A 20537-nucleotide genomic window follows, 5' to 3' on the forward strand; every position below is an offset into this window, starting at 1 on the left:
TAGAATAGAATAGAATAGAATAGAATAGAATAGAATAGAATAGAATATGCTGATTTGGAAGGGACCCACAGGGATCATTGAGTCCAACTCCTGGCTCTGCACGGGACACCCCAAGAATCTCACCATGTCCCCGAGAGCGTTGTCCAAAAGCTTCTTGAACTCAGACAGGTTTAGTGCTGTGACCACTTCCCTGGGGAGCCTGTTGGACTGCTCATGATCTTCAAGGTTCCTTCCAACCCAAACCATTCTCTGATTCTATGCTATTCCAGTGATGAATCAGACCTTGTCAAGGGCAAGTAGTTCTGTAACTGTAAGAGAATAAAAAGACTATACCTTTACTTCTCTGAAAGCATTCACGGTTCCTTGAGCAAAAGGTTTGTGTTCGACTCCCGAAAGCCTCATACGATTTACTTGTGCCTTCCAGAGAGTGTTCCAGTCATGTTTTTGAAACAAGGCCCAATGGATGGAAGTCAAAGTTCCCAACAGTTGGAACAGGGGGGCAATGGACTGTGCATCATGAAGGTAAACCCAGCCTATATTTAAAAGTCTTTGATACAAAATCTGTTTCAATAATTTTCAGCCAAGGAAAATGGTGACGAAGAAACATCCATTTTCAAATGGACTATCCAAACATGTAATTTGTAATCCCTGGGGTGTAATTTTAGTTTGGTGATTGGTATTTTCCTTTTTTAAGTGTTTATTTTTTGGAAAGGTGAGTTTCATTAGGTAGAATGATGATTTGGCAGTGCAAAAAAGAAAAAGAAGCATGCTATTAAATGTTATAAGAAATTGTATAGTAGCATCTTAACAGTTAAAGATTAAGAACTCACTGTGACTTTTGTAACTTTAAGCCTCATTTATGACTGGCAGATATTATTATTACTTCTTTTCTCGAAAGAGTAATTTCCACTTCAATTTTTGGTTGCTAGATTTGTAGTTAGAGAGTAATTATTGTTATTACCTAAAATTGAGACAATTCAGACAGTGCTGTTGAGCTGCAGAACTTTAAGTGTTAATTATGTTTTCAATCCCTTATATCCCCCAATCATTTAATGATGTATCTCTCCCAAAAAAAATAAGTGCCTGACAAAATCAAATGTAAATTTTATGAAAAATCAATGAGATCTATTGCAAAGGAGCAATTTCAGAGACAATAATGGAAGATATCCATTGATGAATTAGATATTTTAAAATAAATTATTGGGTTCCAGCAAATTCACAGGCATATCAAAAAAGTGAACTCGAAGTCTATCTTTTAGACATTTTTTGAGGTGCTCTTCCCTCTTAATATCTTTAGTAGTTGTGATGTTGTTCAGTGTGGTCACAACATCAGAGTACCACAGTCATATGACTTATTCTCACTATCAAAAAATATAATCTAGTATTCTCAGTCTTCCAACATGAAAAGAGACTTGGTTTTCTTCATCTAGTGGGCCAGAAAAGCCAGTAAAGAAACTAGTTTGGGCTTTTTCCAAGGTTTATGATCAGCCTGATCTAGTTTCCATAAAATAAAAAAGGAGTGTAATTTTGAATGGAAACCCAAGGAATAGGAAACCTTGCGAATAGTAGGGAAATAATGTTCAGATAAAAAGGCTTTCTAAAGTAAATAATAAAGTTGTGATCGATATCAGCACACAGAAACTGCCTTGAACAACAAAAGATGAAAAAAATTAAACCCCTCAAAATCCTTATTTTGAGACTGAAACCAAAACTGCACAGCAGCTGTAAGTGAAGTGCTTTCCAAATGCATGTCAGTGTACAAAGTTAGTATTCCCTGTGGCCCAGAAGACTGCTTTCAAGAAACTAGAAATGTCCCTTTTCAATCATCAAAGAACATCTCCAAAACATAAAGGACACTGGGACTTTTTAACGAGAACTAATTGTAGAAGAGTCTTTAGGAGGTGAATTCTAAGGAAATGCAGGCATATATTCTGGTAGAAGCCAAAGTATTTATTAAAGTTTGCTAGAAAAAATGGTTTCATTATCTCTGAAGAAACAGATTGAGAGGTAAACAAAATTTTCTCAGCCATCAGTTTTTAACATATAAAACTTCACATTAATGTACGTAACTCTAAATGGAATTCCAATTCAGTGCAATACCTGCAATTTATAAAAAATAAATAAATTTGAGTGTGTAGATAATTCTTCGAAAAGAAACTTATATTGACCAACTGTAAAAGAGACTGCTGTGCTATTTGCTTTTATAACCTGAATGCTGTAAAAGATTGCATTTTGGTTTGTTTGAGAGGGTATGAATTAAGAAGAGATGTGCATTTTAGCAGCAGGGGTTTTTTTTGTATACATAGAAAGTGATGTGGAAGGGTCCGGAAATATCCAGAACCAAAAGAGGTTTTCACTGGGAAAATTTCATAAGCTATCTGAAAAAGAATTCCCTTTGTGAGTAAGCCATCTGGCAGGTCATGTTATGCTGAGTTATGCCAAAATGCTGAAGCAATCAGAGCACAGCAGGGGGAAACCTTATAAGCATGGGAGTTAAATCCAGCTTTATGACCACAGTAGTTGACTAATACAATCTACTGAGAGAGCCAGATCCCTACACCACCCTACCACTCTGGAGATGGACTATGCAGGCCTCTATCAGGGAATGGAAAGGCACTGTGGTCTCTGTTTCCTTCAGGAAGTCACTCTGACAATAATATAATGGCTCAAACCTAAGGTTACCCACTGTCCTTTCAAAGAATAATCAATTTTTTAGCAACCAGACAGTCTAGTTGGCTGTTAACCTGAGGTGGGCACATTAGCTGAGCTGCTTACTCCCAGAGGTCCTATGACTGGTGGTAAGCTCTGGAGGGTCCAGGTGATGGAATTCAAAACGGAACAGGATTGGACTGCAAAAGTCTAGGTTTGCCATGTAAGGCAAGGCTGTATGCATGATTTATTTTGTATATGTGTACATTCTGGCTATTTTTACCTTTGGTACGTGAAAAGTGAGAACCGTCTACACTTGAGGACAACATACAATTTTATTCTCTAATGTATTTCCCAAGCAAAGAAACTTATACAATCTCTCTCTTAGGTTTGTCTTAGTAGCTGAACGCATCGGCCAGTTCCTACCAAATCTGGTAATGGAAAACTCAGATATATTAAGTTCTAGAAGCTTTGTGAGAATATGTGTCCAGGTAGAGAAGGCAGTACATATTAGTGTCATGGACAAATGAAAAAAAACAGCAGTATGGGCTACTAAGCAGACTCTAAACAGGGAATGCCTTGGGAAACCAGGTACATAAAAATGTGTTGCTCATTGAACTGCTTTTATACCTTTTCACTGAAGGAACTACTCAAAAGAAAGATGCAAAAAAGGGGTTGCAAGGAGGAGAAGTCAGAAGGAATTCTGAGTCTTGTTTATTCACAAATAAGAGGAGAGAAGAAATAGTTAATGTTGGATAGTCTGCCCCTGCTCAAGCCTGTATGATTACAACAACTACTGGAGTTAGTGAAAAGTGTAGCTCATAGCTCAGTCTAATACAGAGTTATGCTAGATTAGAGCATGAAAGAAAAATATTCATGCCCTAATGATAATGTTGGAAGATGCCAGGAATATCTGCAGTGATTAAAACTCTGAAATATATTTGAAAATCAACCATAAGTCTTGAAATTATACGACTGGGAAAGGCAGTTCCACTACAGTGATCATACCAACAGAGATGCTGGAACTTACTGCCTTCTGCTCTGTTTGGGACTATATTTACCCTTGAGCGTGTTAGTCTTTGATCTGGAATTTCTTATTTTCCTGCCAATTTTAGCAGTATGTTGTGAAGTCTGACTGGCTTTCTGGCCCTCAGAAGAAAGTAGAGAAAGGATATGAAAACAAACAACCTCACCAAGAAAAAAAAATGTAAACTGCATGATCAGTTTTCAAGTTTATGAGTAATTAGCATATTCAGGCATCATGGTGGATAAAATCAAAGTTTCAATAGCAAACATTTTTTGAAAACCAAGAGAAGTCAGTCTTTATAAGAAGATTTCACTGGATCATTTGCACACTGTAAATACACAGTGTATATGAATATGGCGAGAGAGTTAAATGGGTTTAAAAATGGTTTAGGACTTCAGTAAATTAAATAGAATTTAAAAAATCCATTTTAACTGATCTGAGATGTAATTGGGCTTTTAGGTAACTAAAGTCAAGATACCATCTTTCATACAATTTCTGAATTATGGTTCTATTTGGTCTAGAGATAGAAACTTTAAAAGAGAGATCACAGGTCAAGTAGAGAAATGAAACAGGAGCTATAAAACATTAGTCACAAGAAGGATCAGCCATCTCTTCTTCTTTAATTTTTTGTGTCTGCCTTTATGTATGATACATCTCAGCCTTTCCTGGTGCCCAGATTGAAGAACTGGAAGGTAAGATTTACTGTTGATGTGCTTCTGTGATGCACGGGCCAATGCTACTGACCAAAGGATTTATCTGCTAACAAAGACCAAAAGAGTGACACAGAGAAAATAAACAATAGCTTTTCCTTGAAAAATTGATTTTGTCTTAGTCCCTAAAACAACCTAGGGCTGATTTTGTCTGTATTTACTCTCTAAAAACCTGGAGACCCTATTTCCTCAGATAGTGTCACCTGATTATAGCTTCACTGTCTCTCAATATTTTAACGCTCTCAGACATTGGATTTCACAGTGTTTTTTATTTATAAAATAACCTATTTTGCAGTTACTGGGTTTAAATCTTTCTATACAGTTTAAAACTGAGGTCTTAGGAATCAAGTTGCACTGTTTAAATAAGCTTAGCTATTCCAAGTTTAGCTAATTAAGGGACCCTTGTCCACATGGTCACTAGTTTGTACTTAGTAAAGCACACTCAAGACTTCTTAAAAGCTGCTCACATACTTGATTGTATGAAATAGCACAGACACTGCTGTAGAAAGAATTTGTGTACATTTACATGTACTACATTTATGTGAGAGATGTTTCGACTGTGTTGCTTGAGTTCTGCTTTGGTTAGTGGTTCTTTTGCATTTAGAAGCTTCTAGAATGACAAGTGGTGAGAGTTGTTCATATAACATAGTCTAACCTGATCTTCTCTACTGTTCTCCTTTAGGGATGATGATCTTCTAAAAAGTCATGTCTAAAAGAAATCAGTCTTCTGCATTTTTTAAATGCACTATGATTATTTCACAAAGTGTTCTAAGGTTTAAGCCTTAATTATTATCGTTATCATCATCATAATCATCATCACCAATAATTTAATTCATTTTTGCAGTATCCTCAAGGAGTCCCCACTCATAATCTCTGATTTTTTGAGTCCTGTAAAAACATAAAACAAAACCACAGAACAACTCCCAAAAAGTTTGCAGTTGGAGGGGAAATGAGGTAAACCACATGGATGTATAGGCGGATTCCATTAGAGTGGTTTCACATAACAGTAACTTTATTAAGACGAATTCAGGACTTTAAGAAATTACATATGCTTTCTTTCTCTCTCTTTTGGCACTGGCTTGACTTTGGCTAGCAGTCTTTTCTTTTTTCTAGTTTATAGTCCATTATCCTGGGCTAGATACCCTCAGTAGTTTTTAGTTAAAAAAATTCCGATGTGCAGATTATTTCTGCATAAATCTTCCAGGTCCTCTGCATAACTTTGATTCTCTAAGACAAAATTTAGGTAGGTTGTACTTAATGAAAATTGCATATATTGGATGAGGTTTGCAATCAAGTTTTTCCAGTGTGGATTGTAGTCCAATTAATATGAGTACAAGAAAAACTGAACAGGTTCTACTTCCTGGGATAACTTATTACAAAAAAAAAAACCAAAAAACAAAAAACTAAACAAACAAATGAAGAAACAAAACCAAAACAAACAACAACAATGAAAAAAAAATTACATGTGAACACTGCAAGTGAAGACCTTTAATCCCTATTCTTTATTATTTGATTTAGATGCCTGCTGATTTCTGTGGAGTTGATGAGAAAGGAATATGGTTTATTCACCATAAGTAAATTAAGTAACATAATAATATATTTGTGATTGAGATTCAACTCAGAATTTAAAAAAAAGAAAAAGCCAACTTGGAAATTTCATTAGTAATTTTGATATACACCCATTCCCAATATGTAATGAGTTTACCAACCAATGGGTTTGAAACACTTTTTATAGATGCCTCTTTCAGCCTGTCTCCCATAGCTCTTTCTTTCTTGTGCTTAGTTTCCTTACTGACATTCTGTGCTTAGTTTCATTGCCATTGACAGCATTTTCAATATGTGCTACTTGAGAATCCTACCATTCAGGTTCATTTCCACAATCATTATCAACCTAATTTCTCTTTCTCTCTCTTTTTTTGTTGTTTTTTTTTTTTTTTTTTTTCTGAAAGTGCTCCTTCTATTCGATTCCTGGTCTCCATTCAGTAGCCTGGATTGAGAAATAGAGAAAGAGCCCAGCTAATGTTTAAATAGTAATTCAGCAGTACTTAACCCACTGAAGTGTATACATATTACCACTGCATCTATTATACCCTCTCCATGATTACCCAAGGGAATTCCCTGTCTCCTCAGTGAGGTTCAGATCCAAGCAGACACATTACTATGTGGAAAGCAAGCAAAAGCCTCTCAGAAAATAACGAAGACTATTTTAAGATAATGTTGCCTTTGATACTTACCTGTCCATCAGAAAAACTTAACTTCAAGTCACCACAGCTGCTCACTAGGATGCAGACAACTTCAGGGCAGGGATTCCCTTCCCTCAGCTCGTATCTTCCTGTAGCATTGTCTTGTGTCAGCTGTGCCTGGCAAGAACAGACCATGGATAATCAATTTTCTCCAGCACAGAGCAGGGAATTCAGTGCTTCCCTGCTCTACAGCAGCCTGTTCTGCCATTAGATCCCATCTGGGCTCGGCCTTCCAGTATAAAGAACTTCTGGAAATAGCATAATGTTGGATGAGGGGAAAATTTGCTGCTTTTAATACTTGATGGATTACAGTAGATGATTTAGAGGACTCTCTGTGTGTTATTATGAAGCAGCCCTGCTGCTGGTTTCCACACCAAGAAAAAGAAAAAACATATGCTATCTCTTCCAGACATTCACCTTCAGTTCACAGAAATAGAGTGGACTAAGCAGCAATGGAGAGTTCGTTAAGAGAAGCAGTTACCCAGAAAAGTATGTGCATGTATGCACTGTCTTCTATAGAGTAAAAACAGGAACTATAAGAATAGGTAAAATAATATTTGGAACCATTTTAAAAAATATATTTTTTCTTTCTTTACAAACTTAACAGAGAGAAAGAAAGAAAAAAAAATCAGGAAACACATGACATGTTATAAAGACTCTAGATTGTAATACATTTGGTCAGGCAGCCAACCAACCACTGTCACATCTCTCAGCAGACAACAGAGGTTTCTTTTTTCACAGTATTAAGAGAGAAATTCAAGTCACCTCCAAAACCTCCAGTCATCTGGAGCACACAAGCTAGTTTACCTGCAGTCACTGTCATTGTTGTAATTTGTTTCAGTTCATTGGTATGATGTAAATATGAATAAGAACCACGGCATTCACAAAAGTTGCTATTAAAATTAGTTGGATCAGTGTAATTAAGTGAAATAATGCATATTTTAAGCATCAGACTGTTAGGAAACATGGAAAATAATCCAATGTTTCTAAAGTAAGCATTATAGATTGTCAGTAGAGCCAAACAAAATTCTTTGAGTAGCTCAAAGAGATTCAATACACTTAAGTAAGAAATTGTTTTCTCTTTCATGAACTGGTTTGAACTTGTTTTGAATCTTTTTTTCACCCTTTTCTATTCAATAATTTGCCTCCTTCATCCTTCCACAATATTACCATATTCACCCAGTATTGTGAAAAAGCGTAGGATGAACAGCTGAAGGCGTCTTCAAAATTTTGCAGAAGCCAAAGTTGCAAGTTATTGCAGATTTTGCTCTGGGCCTCAGGGATAGAGCTGGTATTTGCCAAAGGCACTCATAGAATCTAAAACCTATTTTGAGAGCAAGGGAGTGGTTCTGCCATGCCAAAATACAGGACAGAGGAGAATGCATAGTCCCAGCTGCCTTGTCCTTTCATCATTCCTGTTGGGAGAGGTGGAGGGAGAGTAAGTAGCGAACAAATAAAAAAGCACAGCACAGATGAACCAGCTTCCCTTATTTTTTGTATTTTCCCAAAACAGGTGTTATTATGGCTGTGAACAGGAGACATGTGGAAAGACTAGTCCAAGCCACTGTGTCTTTTCCTCTACCTGTTCCCAGTCCTCCACCAGTTTTCCTTCCCCAACTCCAGCCTTGCAAGTGCTGTATTTGGCATCAGAGGCGGAATAAGTTCAGTTCCCAGCGACAAGAGGCAATGGTCAGTAGCTCATATTAACCTTGGCAGCCTGTACGCCTAGTACAAAATAAAAGCAACCAAAAGATAGGGGTTAGTCTTTCTCAAAGGTTTGTAAGAGCAGTTTACTCTTCTTCCTACTCTACTAGCAGGTAGAAGTACCTACTACTCTGCTCCCCACTTGATACGTAAACACCCATAGGAATGGGCCAAAGGTCACAGAAGGAAGAGACAGGAAGACACATTTCATGGTGAAATTCAGGCTGTCTCTTTGGCTGGTTTTGGTAGTGAGAGAGTTAATTTTCTTCACTGTCGCTATTATGGGGCTATGTCTTGGATTTGTGCTGAAAACAGTGTTGATAATACAGGGATGTTTTAATTGCTGTTGATCAGTTCTTGCACAAGCATTTTCTGCCCCTCATCCCACCCCACATATGGGCCTGGGGCTGCACAAGAAATTGGAAGAGGACCCAACCAGGAGCAAGAAGAGGAAAAGGGGGAAAGTTCGGAGTGACAGAATTTGTCTTCCCAAGTCACCTTTACGTGTGATGGAGTGCAGCTGTCCTGGGGATTGCTGAACACCTGCCTGTCCCTAGGAAGTGGTGAATGAATTCTTAGTTTTTTCTTTGTTTGTGTGTGTGGCTTTTGCTTTACCTATTAAACTGTCTTTATTTGAACCCACCAGTTTCCTCTCTTTTACTTTTCTGACTCTCTCCCCCATGGCACCAAAGGGAGAGTGAGTGAGTGGCTGCGTGGGGCTTAGTTGCCAGCTGGGGTTAAACTGCAGTCCTTTTTGGTGTCCAACATGGGGCCTGAGGGGTTTGAGCCAGCAGCAGATTTGACCAAAATGCACTAGATCAAATTTGTAACTGTCATTGCTGTTTAGCTATTCATTGACAGGCTCTTATACTTGATATGGGGCTTGATTGCTTTACTGTATGTTCAAGTCTAGTGCTGGTTAGTGGCTGCTTTTAGTTTTTGCTGCTTGCTGTAGTGCTGATCACCTCACTCTGCTCTCACATCAAAATTCCTGGGAACATTTTGATAACAGAAATGGCAATGGGACTGGGCTGGCAGCTGGCCAGGGTATCACTGCTGTTTTCATGCAGCTCTACTGGACAGGCTGGAACTCCAGTGCGAACTCAGGCCAAAAAGACCTGTCGTTGAGTCTGTGCAGGAGCGGGATGCCTCCAAGCCCCTGCAGCCCTGAATGATTCCAGGCACATCTCGAAGTGTCTGTGGCTGCTGTTATATCTGTGCTGCAGCAAGTGTACTTCTGAAGGGATTATGGTCCAAGGAGAAGTCCATGATGGAGAAGGTAAACCTCAAAGTGGCTGTGGATATGCCTATGATGCAGTAGTTACACCTCTGAAGAAACTGTGGCTCATAGATATGACTTAATTTTTAGCAAGTACACCCCTAAGGGACTGAAATCTGTGAATAAGTCCAAGCCAGAGAAGGGGCAAGGAAATGAGTTCATTGCAATGTTAAAAGTGAGTCTGATCCAAAGGGATCAGGGATGAATGAAATAGAAATATCTTTAAATTATTGTAACCTGGGATTTGAGTTGTATGTTATGGGAATTCCTATAGCAAAAGCCTTGCCTTGTTGCTAGCCAGACTACCAGCAAGAAAAGTTCATTGTAATGTTAAACCATGAAACACTTTTATGACAGGTTTTCACGGAACAAAAGGCAAAGTAGTAAGAAGAAGCTTGAATCTTACTGGAGAGCTGGAATATTTAGTTTTATGACCCAGAATGTGAAAGTTTCTGACACTGAATAAACAACTCGGTCTATCCTGCAAGGAAAAACTAGCTGTTGGAAGATTTCTAGATTTACTATAAGATGGATTTCCCACCTTTCAGCATCAAATGCCCTGTCTTGTGTTAAAAAATCTGGGGATTTCTTTTACCTTTATTTATTATCTTATTGTTTACTAGTTGTTTGAGAATGAAGTGCAGGAAATAGCTTTCCTTCCTAGTTCCTCTTCTTGCAGTTTATGCTGGCAGCTTCAATCTACTGCCTCAGAACTGGCTATAAGTAGGCTGTGATAAGGAAAGGTTGAAAATGGGAGTGGAAATTAAAGGCATCCAATTGCCAAAAATTTCTACTAAAAATGTACTACTTCAGTAACTTTAGTAAAAATCTACTACTTTAGTGGTAGCAGCATTAAAAAAAAACCTCTGGGAAAGGTAGCATACAGTATCACTGATTTTATATTTTAAAATACTAAAATCTTACAGGAGTTCTGGACATATATATCTTATATGCATACTACATACTCCACTTTTCATCTCACTGCTGGGCTGTGACAACCACAGGGGTTGAAGAACACTGCAGGCAGTATCTACCTAGAGGGTGGTGTTTAGTACCTCTTCCTGAGATACAGGAACATTTGCTTCAAAATTACTTAGTATGAAAAAGGACTGTAGAGCAACTCTTTCACTTGATTGCTTGCCCATTTCACTAGATTAATACACACACACTGCCCAAGTAAGTGTCTATCCCCATCATGACTAACTTTTCAAGCATCTGTGAAGATGCGGAAGTATTTTATTTATGTTTGGATTATAGTGCCTTTCTAGCCTGGAAATAATTTCCTGTATCAAAACAGGTGATACTTGATATGGATGGCTATCCAAAGAACATTCTGACATACTGTATTTTGGCATTTAGCCTTCCAGGTAGTGACAAAAAGCAGGTGGATTGGACTGTTACCCATGGCCCAAATTCATCATCTGTCAGATCTTACGAGGACTGCATGTTGTGTACCAATTCTTGCTTAAGATTCAAGATATTTGAGATTTTTCCACATCTACAAACCATAGAGTAATATGTCTTCTCTATTAATGTTTTTCTTTCCAGTAGTAAACTAGAATTTTCATGAGTGTTTCCATAGGCACATATTCATTTTTGGGTAATAGACTCTGAAGTGAATTAGTTCTTATCCAAGCTGTGTCACAGTAGAGATTATGAAAAAAATGAGAAGCAACACAAATAGCCTAAGTACTCACATCTCTACTGAATTTTGCTGGAATACATCTATGAAAGCAATCTGAGATACTTTATTAATCAATGGAAGCACACACTACAGAAAGGAAATGACAGTGCTGTATTCAGTCATGCTTGGCTTTTGATATGGTGGTTTTGTAATAACACTAGTTTAACTAAAATAGTAACATTGCTGTCTGTGATGATTTACCTACTACACTATATTTTATCCTCCTTAGTAATTTAAAAAATAAAGGAGAAAAAAGATTCACAATATAAATCTTTGTTGCTAAAGATAAGGAAACCATTTAAATGCATATTGGGAGATATCAGATTATAAATTTCTGAGTTAATATGATATATCCCCTTTGGCACCACTACTAGTCTCTGATGGCTATGATTGAAAGCATAAAAAAGGTGTGTGAAAGGCTACATGATGAGGAAATTGTACTTATAAAGGTGATGTTGGATGCCTTGAGCAAAGTATTCATTCAAAGCCCTGATCTCTGTTACTATCTCCTACAGGACAAAACACCTTTAACAGTACATGATTCCCTCAAGTCTAAAGTGTCATTCACATTAATTATGGTGCTTGCAACTTGATATATCAATCTGTGTTACCACCCATCTCTCAGCAAGACTTAACTGAATAAGACTTTTCTAGTGAAGAAAGGTCATCGCTTTTCTTCATTTCAGGGTTTGTAATCTCATGCATTTTATAACGCCGAAATAATTGCTCCCACTAGGATATTGCCCAGCTGTGCTCAATTTATAATTTGTAATATTTTCCTTTCTGTAAGTCAACTAGTACTACATTTTTATGGCATTCTCCCAAGTGGATAATGATCCAAACCAACGTATTTATTTAGAGGATTGGATAAACTAGAACAAAATGCATCCACAAAATATACAAAAAATGCATTGTTTTCCTAATGTTGTTAAAAATATATTTCTCTTACTTCTGCTAGTTATAATGCTTAGTGTCTCTGATTTTCTGTCCCATTGTTCATTCACCAGGGAGGAAAATTGTCTCTTTCCAGTATGTGCTAAGAATTTTTAATATGGAAATGTCAAGATACTGACTTCCATTGTCTCTGGGTCATGGAGACAGAAAGGTGAAGCTGAAGCAGTTTTAGAGTTTAACAAAACATGACTATGGTATACATTATGAGAAGGGCACAGGGGAGACTAAAGCTTTTCTGATCTCAGCTGTTAACTATTTGTATTTTCTATTTTAATTTACTCAGTCGCAGTTTTGACAAATGAATATGACTTCACTTGAAGGACCTAGAGAAAACCATAGCACAGCTGTAAAATAACAATTAATTAATATATTTGACTCTATTCACACAATGGATTGAGGCCAGAGACATCAACACACACGAAAACTATTCACATAAGGCATAACTGCTGTCACTAACAATGTAGTTGCAACTCCTAATCTTAAAAATTAGTAGGTGGGAGTGATGAGTGAGTAAGTGACTGATTTCTGTGATGGGGTTGGCTAATGAGGAGACTGTCCTGTGAAGGGGTTTTATTTGCCAAGGTGGCACTCTGTAGCAAACAGACTATAATGTCAGTTCTCTGCCAATGGACTTTCATTTACTACAAATGAGTTCACTCTCTGCAGGATGAGACACACACATTTAGATCTTAGCAATCTTTCTACTCATGCCTGTCTCTGAATTTCCCATTGCATCTTAAAGCCAGGAAACAGCATAATGTTTCTAAAGGGGTCCAGGCTGTCTTGGCTCTCCAGTTAATATTTACCAGTAATGCAGTATTTTAGCTTGACTTGGATCCTTGTCCTAGTCTACCATGTTAAGTCAAACAGACATAAAAACTATAAATCATAGTCTCATAGGTGGTATTAGCAGGCATTATGCTTCCTGCCAGACCAATATCCCTAGGATGATGGCTTTTCCAGCTCTAGCAGTACTAAGAAGCACCTGTAAGAGAGCACATCAAAAGGCACACTATCATAAAACTAGACCAAGCTGCACTAGAAAAAAAATCCACACCTTTATATTTAAACTAGACAAACAACATCTCCATCAATGACCAGATTCTCTCATGAGTTGAAAGATGTGGTTTAACTTTCTCTTTCAAAACCATATTAAAGCTAAAATGCCACTGCCTCATAAATGTCAGAAAGTAAACATTCATGGTGGAGTTTAAGCTACAGCTTCTATTAAAGCAATGAGTTCATTGTTGTTGATAACAAACAAGAATAGCTTTTATTCAAAGAGTTTTGTGAGGGTTTATACTCTCTCTTGTCGCATATATACATTATTTATTAAGAAATTGAGATAGATTTAAAATTGTCAAACCCAAACAAGGATTCTAGGGACACTTATAACCTAACAATTATTTTGTAGCTGGGTCTCATTCATCACTTTTAGTTGTGCAAGCCTGAGCCCTAACCACCCATGGTAGATAATACTTCCACATAGCAAAATTCATTAACATTTCTGACTTTTTTAAAGAAATAGACCACTTTTTCTTTTTACACACTTTTACAGGTTTGTATTTCTCATCCACTATCTGCATTTACTGAATTTTGACAGATCACAAAAATCCCCGGAAGGGATTTCATCCATCTTATTAGCCTTGTATTCTGTGAAGTTTTCTGTCTAGCAGACCTCAGAGGATGACCCAAGAAATAAGGTAGTTAGGACTACTTACTGTTCAATAGTGGTGGTGTAAAGATGGTGAGAACTTAATCTATCTTAATAACACACTGGTTTTTATATACTTCTGGGAGCAGATAAACCATCTAAGAAAAGCAGGCAGTGGTGGAAAGAACCCACCCTGCTAGTTTGGATGATGAGGTTATTCAGCATGACACCCATAGGAAGGAGACCAGGCAAATCACCTCATTGGCAGGACAGCTGCTACGACTTGTGATTTTATTTGCAACCTCCAGGGCACTGTGATTGACAACCAGACATAATACGGAGTGGCAGAATACCAGCACCAATTACCCTGTGTCAGTTGAATTCACTGACTATAAGTGGCTCCACCAAGTTCAGTGAGGAAAAGTGTCCAGTTTATATCCATTTACAGCTGTATGAAGGAATCTAATTAACATATTGTCATGGGCAGAATAGGAGCTTCAGACAAAGCTTATTAGAGAAGCCCTTCCCTTGAGTCACAAAGTGCAGAAGCACCCTCTTGCTTTCTAAACCCCTTCTCAGAGAGGAGTCTAGGTGTAACTGGATCCAATCTTAGCCCCAGATTTTGCCAGCGATTTGAGTCTAAAGGATTAAACAGGTATAGCTGAACCTTTATACAAACTTCATCTTTAGGATTAAGAATGGCAAACCAGATATATAAATAGAAATAATTTATTATGATAATGATTAGACAAACAGATCTTAATCAGAATTATTTACTACACAGTGTAGAAGCTATGATTACGAGTATAGTATAGTGCACTATGAAGCAATATTGAAGCAATTATATAAAAGCTAGCGAACCCCAATTATTAAATAGAAATTAACTTTACTCACCCATACCAATCTCTTTCACTCAGTCTCGAGGAGTAACCTTGAGGGCTGGCCTAACTAAAGAGAGGAATCTCCACACACTCCACAAAAGGAAACAACAGAAGACCCTGCCATTAAAAAGGGGGACTGGACTTTTATAGTATTAAGTGGTCAGTCAGATTTCTCCAGACCAGCTGTGTCAGCTCAGCAGTTTTAGATATATTAGTATCACTTGTTTTCTTCTTTATTGGGTACTTTACCACTTCTACCACATCTTCACCTCACTATCAGGATGTTGAACTATGAGATTGATGAGTCAGACTGGTTTCAACATTATTCAACACTAGAAGCAGCATGATGTCTCCTTTCTCCATTCACCACTGGTAGCTTTGCAATTTGGCATTGTTCAAGTTATTTTACCCCATTGCAGGCAGAACATCCTGCTACACATATTTCATTAAAATTCACTTATTTGTGACACTGTTTAACAGAGATAACTAAAGAATTACAAGTATAGAAATGATGTTTCATACTGATGTAGCAGAATATCAAAATACTGAGATAAACAAAAGATTTTTTCACCCTGTAAACAAAATCATTCATTAAACAAGAAACAGTCAACTTTTCTTGTTCTAACTTTTTTCAGGTCCTAAACACCATTCATTTTTAATGGGGCAATCCAGATGCTCTTCTACCTTGCACTTGCTGTGACCATTTGTATCTCTATAATATAGGTGCAATTTTTATGTAGATCAGGTGCATTGTACTCGTCATTAGTCTCTCTTGGCACACACAGTCTCTTGGATAAAATTATATTCTTATGGTCAAAAGCATGGAAATGAGACTTTAAAGCATAAACAAGATATTACAATATTAATCTGGCTGATGCAGGTAGTTATAGCTTTGGCTCCTACACCTGTTACACAATTAAGGACTAGTCTCTTATAGCCACATCTAAATGATGTAGAGTAGTGCCTTGGGGTAAGAAGAGCTTTTGAAAGTTAGGGAAACATGATGTGTCACTCAAGGCAATCCATCATTACCAAAAAAGACTAGAGAGGAAAAAAACCAGACCTTATCTGTAGATATCCAGAAAGTGTGAACACAGCTTTTAGACACTCCTAGGAATATCATGGTTGTTCATTAAATGTATAGAAAATTGTGCTTTGTCCCCACATTCAGTAAGTGAATATCTGCTTGTGGCACAATGTCTTTACCTGTCACCCACCAAGACAGCAGATTCCTCTTTCTTTCCAGTTAGGTTTGGACATGAGACCAAAAAAATCTTCTGGAATTTTTCCCAAAGAATTCAGAACTCACCTCAGTCTTAATATGGTAAAATTGAACTTTCTTCCTGAGTGAATCACTCTTTTTTCTTCCAGCAATTTTTCTAATCAGCAAGCTCTACATTACAGCTCAGGACCTCCACTTCCTTTTCACTCTTCTGTATAACCTGATCTGTCCTTGTTATTAAGATATCCCACAAAACATCATTCAGTTTCTACATAAAATATCCATTATTCTATTAGCATTGAAAACACTCGCCATATCTCAACAACTTAATCTATATATTTTCTTATCTGAAAGCAGGAGTTGTGTAAAATATTTGACTTTTGACTATTGTGGAGAAGTGACATTTCACTTTCTTCTATAAATCCTTCTCTAGTTCCTTTGAATTCTTAACATGTTCCACTTAGTTTAGGCAATTTATGAATAAAAACAGAGGCTGACTAGCATTTGACCACATAAAACACATCACCTTTTTTTGTTGCGACTTCTAAAAAAAGATATACACATTGAGGCAGTCCTATTTTAGAAATGAATGTTTGCAATAAAGGACCATCAGGCTGGTTAGGAAATACAATTGTGCAAGTTTATCTTTTGTTATGGAAACATATATATCTTTATTTGGGAAGATTAGCTTTAATCATAAATGACTACATTTTGTTTTGTCTTTTTATGCAGTCTCCAACTTCTAAGAATGCAACTTTCCAAGATAATTTCTTCTGACAGGTTAGGCTAGCTTAGTTCCTATTTTTCTTGCACCAGTTACAATGCCTTCCTGAAGCAGGGTTTCCCATGAGTTAGATCAAAAGATCATGGAAGATTCTGATGCTCAGATCAAGCCAAAACCCCATAAAGTAAATTTCTTTCATAAACCTTTATGGAATGGCTCTGTTAATATAGGCAACTCATCTTCACTGTAACAGTCAATAATAAAGCACTCTTTCTGAGCTTCTGCCCTGATTAAATTACATCTTAACAGATCTTAAACTGGAACGAGCTCTTATTATGAAGTGAACAAAGGACACTATTGTTTTTCTCTACATTAGTAATGGGCATACATGCTTACATTGTCAGCTGTTATTCCTGACAATGACAACAGATGAAAAAGAATAGACATTTGCAAGATATGGCAAAACTACAGCATACCATAAATGTTAATAGCTTTATTCATTCCAGATCTGGAATGTGACAAAATGACTCATGCTGCAGAACAGACTTCCTGGATCACAATGTGAGGTAGGAAATGAAATTAGAGATGTTTAACAGAAAGCATTCCAGCTCACCATCCCACACCCACTCTTGAAACATTTGTCCAAAACGCATCCCTCTCCTGAGGTTTGAAAGAACGTCAGTAATTTTTTCATATTGTCTTTCCTTTTCTTAACGCCCCATTTTTACCTGGTGATGAAGGTCTGTATTACTCCTTTTGTTTCTCATGATAGTGGTTTTAGACTGAATGAAAAGAAGAGCCACAGAAATCTGCGCTAAAAGTTGCTCTTATGGGATTTCCTTGCACATTTCAATCCAATGAGATGCCAGCTTGGGGAATGCTGCTCTGAACAGAAGCAGTATGAATGCTAAACAGACACAAAATAGATGTGTTTTGGCATGGAATTAGGTTGATCTCTCTCTGTTTTAATCTGCTAGTGTCATCACCTAATGTAATAAATTAAATCCTTCATTTGTTCTATGCCATCATATACTTCTATTTATACTGATAATATGGAATTAAAGAGAACTATATATTTATATGAATGTATAATGAGTTAAATGCATAATGAGTTAAATTCAAATTTTTAATGTTATCAAAATGTTGTTACCTCGGGTTGGTGAGGAAGAATTTAGATCCTGGCAGCCTTTACAGAACGTGTGATGGGAACCTTCTTCTTTGCAGAGGTCAAGTGGCAATAAAAAAAGTAGGTGCCCTCTTGGTGACTGAGTCTTGGAACTGCACAGTTCCTCACCCAGGAGGACACATTTTTAGCAGTTTTGCTTAATAGGAAATTTTCTGTAAATATTTCCCTTTTTTTTTTTTTTAAGAAAGAAAAAAAGGAGGAAACTATACCATTTGTTTGGCAGCAAAAAGTGCACTAAATAGTAACAGCATTAGTGGGTGTGGAATTTTCCACACTCAATTAACATCGAGGAAAATAATACAACTACTTGACTTCCATGGAGTAGAAGGTTCCCATCATACGGCCTGCAAAGGCTGCCAGGATCTAAATTCTTCCTCATCAACCTAAGGACTGGAATAGGGGAATTCTGCACAAACTGTTCCCAATGCCAAAGCCTTCCTGGAAAACCTGCCACAGATTCTATGGCTGCCCCATCCCTGGAAGTGTCCAAGGCCAGGTTGGATGGGGCTTGGAGCAATCTGGTCTAGTGGAAAGTGTCCATGCCCTTGGAACTGCTCCATTCAGTTGGAACTGGATGATCTTTAAGATTCCTTCCAAACCAAACCATTCTGTGATTCCATGATATACAGTAACTCTTCATTTGTTCTCTCCTGCTTCTTTGCCTGCTGTGGGGACTGGTGAGGTCTCAGAGCACCACTTTGGGCTTGAAACCTCCTGCCAGTGGCTCTTCTGCCTGTGGGGGAGATGGAAAATCAGATGCCAATTTATCAGGATGCTATTTTTTGTTCTTCATCTTTTAAAAGGAAAGGTTTGCATTTGAAACGGGAGTCCGAGGACAGATCACCCTCTAAGTCGTTCCACAGCATGGTGTGATAAATAAAATCACAATTATTATTTTGGGAAGAGCCTCCCCAGGCTCAGGGGAGCGGGCTGGGGAGTCGCCAGGGCTGAGGGGAGAGGCCAGTGGCACCTCTGCCTACTTGTTTGGGTTCTGGAGGGGGTTGTTACCCCAGGGTGGGCACAAAGGGGGAAGTTACCTTTTGAGGGAGGGTGGGGTACATGGAAGAGATTGTTTATTTGCTGTTGTTATCATAGGAATCTTTTAACACTGGATTCTTTTCATTTCAGTTTATCATTTAAGAACATTTTGAAAAGTACAACTTTCAAGAAATGAAAAATGTGACTTTTCCTCTTTCTTACGGGCAACTCAAACTATTTTTTGATTGTGAAAGATGCTTCACCGGAGTCTGTTCACATGACAAAGTTTAGCTTTCATGTTCCTTTTCTTTTCATCACTGTCGTTATTTAAGTATCTTATAATATCTCAATATTCAAAAACAGATAATATGATCTTGGTTGAACTTTTCACTTCCAAAGGGTTGTTCTCTCATCACACATGAAGCATGGAAAATTTCTTTGAAATATTTTTAGAAGAAAGTTTAGCCCCAGAGTTAATTATAGGAAAATGTGCTTTTATAGGAGGGAGGGATTTATAACTAATCTTGAAAGACCGAATCATTAGTTTATTCACAGGGAATGTTTCTCAATAAAAGCATGAAAAAATATTTCAAGAGCAAGCAACTCTATCTTTCTCAAAAGTCACAGACAACTCTAAAGGATATAGAAGATGTGAGTAAGTACCATACCAGACAGACAGGAAAATAAACACAATATAAAGGTCAGTTTGGCACTGGAAGCCATTAGGGGAGCTTTTCCTGAGCAAGTACAGCAGACCATCAAAATGAGGTCTCTCCAAGGGGTAAAAAACCAGCATTCAATGAATCAGACTGGCCTATTATTAAGAAGCAGAAACAATATCCATATTCTCAGCCCATAAAGTAGGAGATATGGCAGGATTTTTTCCAGAAATGTTTTATTGCTTACCCCAATGCTTTATGATTATAAAAAAAAAATTATGAAATACAGTGAGGAAGAATTGAAAAAAAATATGTATTTCCTTGCTTTTCATGAAATATATATATATACATATATTGAAATACTTACTGCCCTTCAAAAATTCATGGAGGTGATCCTGGGTTATTCTGGGATACTGGAATTCCCACAAAATGGCTACTACTGTCTCTTGACTCAGGCCATGATACAGTCACCTCACAATAGGCTGTGAGGTCACACTGTTGGCTTTACAGAGAGCTTCCGCTACCACTTGCTTGGTTCGGACTATGTTGAGTTAGGAAAGACTCAGAATGGCAGATCCTCTTTTGACAAGCACTTTACATCACCACAATGCAAAAGTTATGTACACTGTAGCAGTTTTTCGCGTCATTACTAGAAAGCAGTGAAGTTGAAGATTTTGAAGACCTTCTAATAAGCAGTGTGTCAGAGAGGAAAGGATATGCTCCGGTAAAAGGCAGTGGGAAGGATCTGAAGTTGTGTGAATAAATAGGCACTTCTACCTGCTCAGAAAAGAAAATATATTCTGTAACAACTAATCTCTGATTTATTTGAATAGGATTCTTTTGAAGGATGTCAGCTTAATAGCTTAGGTAAAGGAAAGACACTTTGGATTTATCAATATGAAGGTCCTTTAATATTAAAGTTTGCCAACACAAGGAGCTGAAAGAAGTGATTTGGGCATAGAGACATACACAGTATTATGTAT

This window comes from Corapipo altera, unplaced genomic scaffold, assembly GCF_003945725.1.
Source record: "Corapipo altera isolate COAL_440 unplaced genomic scaffold, ASM394572v1 0, whole genome shotgun sequence".
NCBI lineage: Eukaryota > Metazoa > Chordata > Aves > Passeriformes > Pipridae > Corapipo > Corapipo altera.